Source organism: Castor canadensis, chromosome 1 (genome assembly GCF_047511655.1).
Source record: "Castor canadensis chromosome 1, mCasCan1.hap1v2, whole genome shotgun sequence".
In the NCBI taxonomy this organism is placed as follows: domain Eukaryota; kingdom Metazoa; phylum Chordata; class Mammalia; order Rodentia; family Castoridae; genus Castor; species Castor canadensis.
In genome coordinates this window covers 24879697-24889105 of record NC_133386.1, presented here as the reverse complement: position 1 = coordinate 24889105, position 9409 = coordinate 24879697, and positions in this window count along the sequence as shown.

The following is a 9409-nucleotide window of genomic DNA, read 5'->3' as shown; positions in this document are numbered from 1 at the left end:
GTTGATGTACTTTCTATACAAGAATGAATATAGAATTTTTAAACCTGTTGAGATCACAGTACAACCCAAAAAGCAATTTGGGTTATAATACATATATACATGGAAATGTCACAAGAAACTTCCAGTGAAGCTATCTTTAACAAACAAAAATGTCTTTTTTTTCATAACCGGAGAACAGGAAGGTAAAACAGTTCCTACTTCTGGGATTGGCACCAGTGGGAAGGGCAGGTTATAAGGAAAGAGTGTAAGACAGTGAATGTGGTACAAATATTATGTACCCATGTATGTAAATGGAAAAATGAGACCTGCTGAAACTAGTCTAGAAATGGGGGCAGGAAAGATGAAAGAGAATGATGGAGGGGGCGAATTCAACTATGATGCAGTGTAAGAACTTCTGTAAATGTCACAATGTACCCCCAGTACAAAAATAAAGTGATAATAAAAAAAATGAAAGGAGAGTAAGTTTGGTTTCTTCTCTCTTTTCTCACAAGACTTGTACTCTTCCTCTTCCCTCCTTTGGCTACCTTTGGGATTTTGAATCCTCCACAAGCTAGAGATGAGGGAAGAGAGAGGAGAAAAGGTGGCTGGGAAGACCTCACTCACCTGACATTCTTCTTACCAGAAGAATGGTAACAGATGGGTGAAGCAGGCTTATTATACCATGGATGTTTTCTTGGCTCTTAGAAGACCATTCTTCCCATGCCCAACCTTAAATCAGTGAGTGTCTTTCGGCAGCACTTTTCTGCTCAGGCTGAGCTCTTCTTTCATCTCTGCGCAGCCTGCTGAAGCTTCAGTGTCTCTCCAAGTATAATCCCCTAAGCTCCCTCTCAGAAGAACCTCAGCAGCCCTGCTCACCTCTGTGTGGGCTTTTCCTGCACGGCCACCCCCAGGCTTTTGACCCACATTCACATATTCTGGGTTCCAAGGACTCTAGGCTGGTTTTCCCATTTAAGCACAGCCACCCTTCTTTGTACCCTGTCAGTAAAGCTAGTCAGTCCATCTGCTGACCTCCGATTTTCAGGTGGGAGTCAGTTATCAATTTAAACTGGGGAGGACAAATAGTAGGTCTTCCAAGAGGTCCTATTGAATGTTCTTTACTCAGACATAATTTGAGAGCCAGTACCTGCGATCATTCTAAAAAGTTCCTAAGATCAAGTTTAAGGGTGATCTTCCACATCTTTGGAGCAGAGATGGGAATGGTAGTGACTTAGAGCAAAAATATCTTCAAATAAACCATTTCCTCTCCGAAAATTTTCTTTTAACCTCCGATTCTATACCTTTTATATATTTGATGTGGCTCAGGTATTTAAGAATCATTTAAAATCTATTTCAGTCACCTGCTTTTAAACATTTCTGTTTCTTGGTCTGTCTGGCCACTTTACATCCATTTACTCTGGTCTGTGTTCTTTCTAGAGTATAAATCTGACTACTTGACTCTCATGTTTATAACCTTCAATGAGTTCTCAGAGTCCTGGCCCATGCAATGCTTGTGGTATCATGGGAAACAGACAGTGCTCCAGGACACCCATAAACAAGTCCCTGAAAAACTGTACGCACAGAATGTTGAGCATAGAATACTCAGGCTCTGAAGTCTCCCAATAGAAATCTGACCCTAGTGTGCCTGGGTTCAAATCCCATGCTGCCAGCTATTTGCCCTTTGACCTATGAAGTTACTTATCCTCTTATGCCTTGGCTTCCTGGTCTGCAAAATGGGGATGGTAATAGCTCCCTCTTAAGGGTGCTATGCTAAAGGAGTCACTATCTTTAAAGTGCTTTAGAAGAATGCCTGGGATATTATAGTACTAGACAAAGTTTCTTAAATAAATACAAAATGCTACTACCTTTGTCTACAAGTCAGCAAGGCCTGTGTTCTGACTGATTCCGAATTACCCTTGATGTTGCCTCTTCTCAGAAGCCTCAAATGATCCACAGCATTCATTCAGGTGATGCTCTTACATACTATCAATTAATTCAATGCACCGTAATTATCTGCAGTATTGTAAGTGATCTTCTCTTTGTAGACAAAAAACACTGTTGTTGAAAGCAGTGTTACTCCTAGTTGTATAAACAGTGACTTGGAATGTTTGACACCCATTAAATTTATGATGAATAGATACATAAATGAATGAACAACAAACAAATACTAATGCATAAGAATAAAACCACATAACTTGTGACTTGATGTTTTTTTTTCTTTCAGGATTAAAAACAAACCTTATCTGATTTAATAATTAGGTTTTTCACAGATTCTACATGAAACCAGTCTTCCATGTCATTGAGAAGGAAGGAAGTTTGGGGATTTATCTAAAATTCAGATTTATAAAAAGCTAAACTGAGTTTGATTGATTGCTCCTGTTAAGTATTCTCCACTCTCATCTTATATATTGAAAACAGGATTTAATTCAATATACATTTATTGAGTACCTTTCTGGGCAAAGCACTATGAAGAATATAAACATGAGTAAAATATGGCCCCTGCCATACGGGAGCTTACAGTCTAGAGGAAAAGTCACATGCTTAGGAGCCAAAAAAAAAAAGGTGAAATGTAACAAAAGTGAAAGACTGGAGATGGAGAGTAGAGGGATTTAGTTCAGTGCCATTTCTTTTTACAAATCTGCTTTTTAAAGCAAATTCCTTATTCCTAATTAGTTTGTCTCATTTTGATTTTTTCAGTAACATCTTTTTACCTTTCAAAGTTGTTGTACTCACTGTGCTGAAAGGACAATTTCTTGATTATATAATACACACAAAAATCAAAAGGTTATTTTGCAACAAACTTTTCTTTTTTGCAAATTCTGTTTTCTTTTCTTTTGAAAAGCCTAGATTAATTTGTGTTGTGTTTGGCAGTGTTCCTTGTATAGGATAGCAATGTTAGTATAGAATTTTAGAGATTAAAATAAATTCAGAGATTATCCAGCATATGCTTTCATTATTTCATTTCATTTATGTTTTATAAAATCAGGAGGTAAAACAACTTAATAGCAAAGCTAGTTGCCAGAACAGCCCAAAGACACCCTTATATCCTGATGTCCATTATACCATGCTGGTTTTAGAATAATTTTAGACTATAGGAAATGTAGTCCTGGGGAAGATATTTATAACCAGTCTCTGGCTCATTTAGCATGCTGTTGTTTGGGATATCCAGCTGCACACTTTGTTCTTGTCAGTAATAAATTATTTCCTGACAATTTGGTTGACAAACGTGATCCCAACCTCAGTGATTCGCACACATCTTTTAAAAAATGATCAAGTTAACTGTTCTCAATAGTCTTTTTGTCCTTCACTTATCTTCCAGCACAGAGAGAAGGAAGATTCAAGATCATCAATAAGGTGTAAATCACACACAGAGATAGAACACTGTTTATATAACATTTAGGGTGAAGGTAGACTTTTATGAGCTTTTGTAATCCAATGGAGATTCTCTGAAAGCCACAAAATCTCTCCTTGCCCTGAAACTACCTAAGTTTGCTTTTCTAACTTCCCAGTGGGCTAGGATACAAAGTACGTGGACATTCAAATGCTGGAAAAGCAAAACAGAATCAGGAGGTGGGGTAGAGAGGGGAATGCAGGGGTGGCCAGTAAGGATTCTTTTACAACTCATATTTCTCTTTTGGAAACTGAGATTTCTGGTCACATTAGTGTAGAATAATTGGTAGCAGCTGCAAATGGGAAGGCTTGAACATGGATCTCTCAGGCAATATTTTCTTTGGTATTCTCTGTGGTACATCATAAAGTAAGGCAGTTTAATATTGCATTATAGTCTCTTCAGTTAAATAGGTTAGCTAAAACAATTTATTCATTTTTATTCATAAAACTTGCCTTGTTCTATGTTCTTCTTTAGGTCATTGCTGTGTGGTTGTGACATTTGCCTGTCATCAGTGTTGGAGATGTTGGGAATACACTCCAGTAGTGGGCAACGAATGACACAGAGTGATAACAGGTTGGCACCATTTCAGCTACAAACTGGCTTCTCCAAGTCAAGAATCTTGGCTTGCTTAGTGAGGGGAAATCAGGAATGATGGCTGATCTTTCAACTTTCATTATTAATAATAGCAAGATAATGAAGAGCAAGTTGATCTTTGAGATGTTTCAAGGTCTTCTTAGTGCAGGCAATTAGCAAGTTGTAATTTAAGAGATAATAATAATTCAAAAATGAAAAAAAAGAGTCCAATATATTTCCAAATTAATGAGGCAAAAGGAGAAATATGGGAACTTTTCAATATGGCTCTTCTTAAACAGGCAGATCTCTTAAAAGGGCACCTCTTCTTAAGTAAAATATTTCTTTAAGAAATTCACATCCTTTCCATTAGTAAACAGTTCTCATTTTAAATGCTCCTCTCATAAATAGAATGGAAAGGGTATGAAAAGGCTATTAAAATAATTATAGAACTTTGAGTCATAAATTATCTGTTGATTCAGACTGTCAGCAGGTAAGCCAATTGCTTCAGTGTTAGGTCTAACTGCCTATTCTAGAGAATTAGCTATAAATGAAGTCAGACATCTGGATCAGATGTAAGTCATCAACTTGGCCAGTGGGACCCAACCTACGTGGAGTATTCTCCACAGCTGAGCAATAGATATTAAGTGTTGTGTTATTGATGTTTTGTGATGTCAGTTTGCCACTATGCTGTAAAACCTGACAGGACTGAACACACACAATATGGTACAACAGTGGGATAATGGGACAATGGCAATTAGAAGCCAGAGTGTGTCATCCAAGTGAAAAAAAGCCAAATCAAACAGTTAGCTAGTGACTGTTTTCCATGGATGGGATTCATTGTTTCATAGATTATTTTTGAATTACTAATCTGAAGAAAATGCATATTTATTTTTGGTGCTTCCAGAATGCCTAAGTTAGATACCAGCATCCTGCCCAATCTTCCCCCTCCCTGGTCCTTGCAAAAATGTAAGACCAGAATGGTTATGTTTCCCTACCAGCATGCATGCACTTATGTGTGAGCGAATTATAGAAAAAGTATCAATGGTTGTTTTAAAAAATAAAAGTCTCACGAGTCTAGGAAAATGCAGAATAGAGCCACACTGAAAAATAAAGTTAGTAGAAAGTCACCCTCTTCTGATTTACTTTGGGGTTCACTCAACTGTTCTTCTGTCTGTGTAAACATTGCTAATTGGTTAAATATAATAAAACCAGGAAGGTCAACCAAGTTCTGCCTTCCTCCTTGCATTCATCTGGTAACCAGCAAAACTTGCTCATGACAACATGTTTATTCTCTTCCAGATAAAACCTTTCCTAATCTTTCACTTGAGCTGATAATTTTTACTCCCATAAAATATTCATTTGAACTTTAAAATGATATTAATGCCAAATACCAGTTCCTTCTGTGGTTTCCAGAAAAGGAGGTGCCCTACAAAACCAAATTTCTTAAATATCCAAAAATTATGGATTTTCAAACTTCAAATCTTTTAAAAATAGGATTATTTGTTGGAAACATTCTTGTGTCTCTGTGTTCTAAAGCATCATAAAAGTTTATTGAACATAGCTATTTTTATGACTCAGGTATAATTATATATATATATATATATATATATATATATATATATATATATACTTATGGGGGAAATTTTCAGTTTTGATAAGTCTCTATTACTTCAAATTACTAAATTTCATTTGTTTGCTTTTAGTAGTTTTTATATTAGCTATTAATCCTTGCCATTCTTGCGATACCTGGTCTATTACTCAATTCTAGCTTCTTTTTTTCCTTTTTCAGCTTCTAATCCACTATGTTCTAGGAAGTACATAGCTAACATTCTTAAATTTTTGTGAAAATAGGAGAAAAATGCCTTATGAAGTAAATGTACTTATTGTCTGGGTGTCAGGAAGACTATTTCTGTTGCCCAAAGGCCTTATTTACTTATGTAATGGAGGGACAAAATTGATTTGCTTCTAGGTGACACCACATTCTTTATGGGAAATTCCTCAATATCTATATAACTGCAACTAATACTCCAAGTACTTTGATGTTCTGGGGAGAGTAAAATGAATATAACCATAATACTGGCTCTTTAAGCATGCAAAATATGCGTATATTCTCAGATGGCTGTGGTGTGGGGAAAACGAAAGCTCAAAAGGCTGATGCATAAGTATTTTGGTATATGTGTTGTTTTAATATTAACTTGCCTGGTTTTGTTTTAACACTCACCTGCTTGTGTTTTTGTCCACACATTTTAAAACAGAAGAGTTTAAAAAGTTTCATTGGCAGAGAAAAAATAAATTAGATGAAAATTAAGGATGAACATATTACTGCCAGATAAGGAATGTAAAAATCTCAAAATCTTTACAAGCATGGGAGGATTCTGTGAAATCTCTTGTTGGGTTTAAAAAGAACTGTTTTTTTTCACCACTTGAATTGAAAAATTTCCCCTTGGGGAGACAATGGAAAATGTAATGTGGGTTTCTGATTTATTCACATTTAGTGTAGCATAGTCTTTCTTCAGAAGAAATCGCTCCGTTCTAAAATCCTATGATGCTCTGTTAGGCAGGGCAACTTGTAGGCTTCTAAACAAACATTCTCATTTCTTCTTCAGGAAGCTCCTTTAGCATCAATTAGCTTTAACTGCATTTATAAGTTAAGAACATTCAAATACCTATGGAAGTTGATAAACCCATCACGTGAAGTACATCATTTCCCTTTTCAAATAGAAGTTTTACAAAATCATTACTTAGAAAAGTGCCCTGAAAAGAATACATGATTTATATTCTTAAATTTTGTTAACTTGTATAGAGTTGTTGAAATAGCTCTATGGTGATATGTGATTGTGTGTGTGTGTGTGTGTGTGTGTGTGTGAGAGTGTTTGTGTGTTAGTGGGTGGGGTAGTTGGACTATCAGGGATGGGTTGTGGAGGAAATCAAGATTTGGAGGTATATACTCAGTGATGTGTCAGGGAGTTGATGTCAACCTTGAGAGCTGACTGACAACAGTTATTTTTATTTTTTATCTTCTCCCATTTGAATCACTAAAAAGGGGCTTGTGTTCACAGGATCAAGTTAAATATACTTGGTAGGTACTGCATTTGTGTTACAATAAAGCATGAAAACAGTGGGCTTGCAGCTCTTGAGTTAGGTCCCAATTTCTTCTTTGTCTTCACAAATAGTTTGTTTACCTCTTTTCCATGGTTAAAAATGAAAAACAGTAAATACAGAGACCATTTACTCTGTTGTTTGCCATCTTTCTGTGTATTATGCAACCATTTGGCTACCAGGCAGCAAGTTACAGAGTGACTCCCAGGAGAGATGCCAGTTGTGTGTGTCTTATTATACAGTTCAACTAGATCAACTTCACTTTAAATATTAAAGAAGCACCCCTTTAAGGCACTTTCCCTGACCTAAGAGAAATTCTTTTCATAGAACATGGAAAAACAAATCATGAAAATAAACCTCCTGAATTGTATTTGTGAGCTAATTCTTAATTTACTTATAAATATTATTAGCAGTATTGACTAAATGCAACCACATGTTAGGGCAAAATTTATGGAATCAAGATACACATCACAAAATAAATGGGGTTCACTACTTCTGTCATCATTAGTTATTTTAACTTTATACTTGTGCTGTATTATGAAGGCTATTTTCCTCTAAGGAACATGTGCTGTGTGTAAATTATTAACTCATTAAGTCCTGAGGTCCTAGACCCCAAGGACACAACAGTTTTATTTTTCTCTAGCTTGCTGGTGTCACAGATGTGGGAAGTAAAAGACTTACAGCAGGAAATCCATGCAAAGCCAAAAATAGATTCCAAGTCTTTTAGTTCTTAGTACAAGATTGGAGATCTTTGCATGAAAATAAATTTTTTCTATTTGTGGGTACTGTATCAACTGAGATTAGGAAAATTGTTTTGACCTGCTATCCTTTCAATTATTTTAAATTACTTTGAAGCATAAATGTAACATTTTGGTTTTGGGAAACATCCTACCCTCACAGCACTGTCACTTAATGGAACGCATTCAGTGAAATAAGTGATGTACTGAGGGAAAGAAAGAGCCTTCAATGAAGTCAATGTCCACAAGTGTGACTCGTGTGACTCTACAGTCATGTGGACCATGAATCCTATTGTCGCTTATTATGTGGTGCTTGACAAACGAGAAGTCAGGGACTTGTAGAACCAATAGAAAGAAGTCTTGAAAGAAAAAGAGTAAGTTTTTGATGGCTTTTGTATTATATCTCTAGAGGTTTCACAAGTTACTTGGCATTTTCCAAAGAAAAATCTTCTACCGTATATACTATAATTATATGCTTACTAACAGCTTGTTTTAGGATCATCTGTGAAAAATGTAATACAAATAATATTGAGTACAATAATAACAAAACAGAAGAGAGCAGCATTGAAGAATAATTTGACAAATACTAACAAAGAGTTTACTAAAACAACACTGATTTAAAGAGCAGAAAAAGATAAGAAAATAACAGAAGAAAACCTGAATAGTTACAATTTGTGTGTAATAGTTTGGACAGTGTTTGCATGCAGGCAACTTGAACTACTGGTTGCCTACCCTCTAGAGAAGGGGATTGAAAATAGTGTGCAGTGAATCAATATATAGATTCTGCCACACAGGTCTATGACTATTTATTTACAAATTAGCCCTGCCTAATAATAACAATGCTTTCCATCATTAGCTGCAACTTCATACCAACCTCCAAGTCTGGACATGCACTTTATTTATTACTTTTCTTGATGGTACTGTGATTTAAACTCAGGGCTTCTTGCTTGCTGGGCAGGCACTGCCCCTCTTGAGCCATGCTCCCAGCCCTTTTTGCTCTGGTTATTTTTGAGGTTGGGCCTCGCTTTTTGCTCCAGTCAGCCTGGACCCTGATCCTATCATTTATGCTTCCAGCAGTTGCTGGGTTAACAGGTGCGTGGGCCACCAAGCCCAGCCTTTTCCCATTGAAGATGGAATTTTGCAAACTTTTTTTTTTTTGCCCAGGCTGGCGTGGAACCTCAATCTTCCCAATCTCAACCTGAGATGGTAGGTGAGTGCCACTCACTGGACTCACCCCAACTCCCACCCCCCCAAATGACCTCAAATGACAATCCTCCAGATCTCAGCCTCCCAACTAGCTAGGATTAGCTATCTAGCCACATGTAAGCATTTTCTAAAGGAGTGGGAAATTCTTTTAGGAGTTCCTCAGCATTATGGTTACTTTTTTGTTTCTAAATATGTTTTATTAGCATATATTGATTTTACAAAGGGGTTTCGTTATGATATTTCCGTATGTGTATACAATGTACTTTGTTCAAGTTCACCCCCTCCATTACTCTTTTGTATCAGTACCATTGTAATCTCACTAATAAATATGTTGCCAGTCATATTAATTTGTGAATTAAAGGAGAAAAACAAATTACCAATGAAAAAAGTGCAAAAGAACTCAATAGTTTTACAATGGGGAGATAAA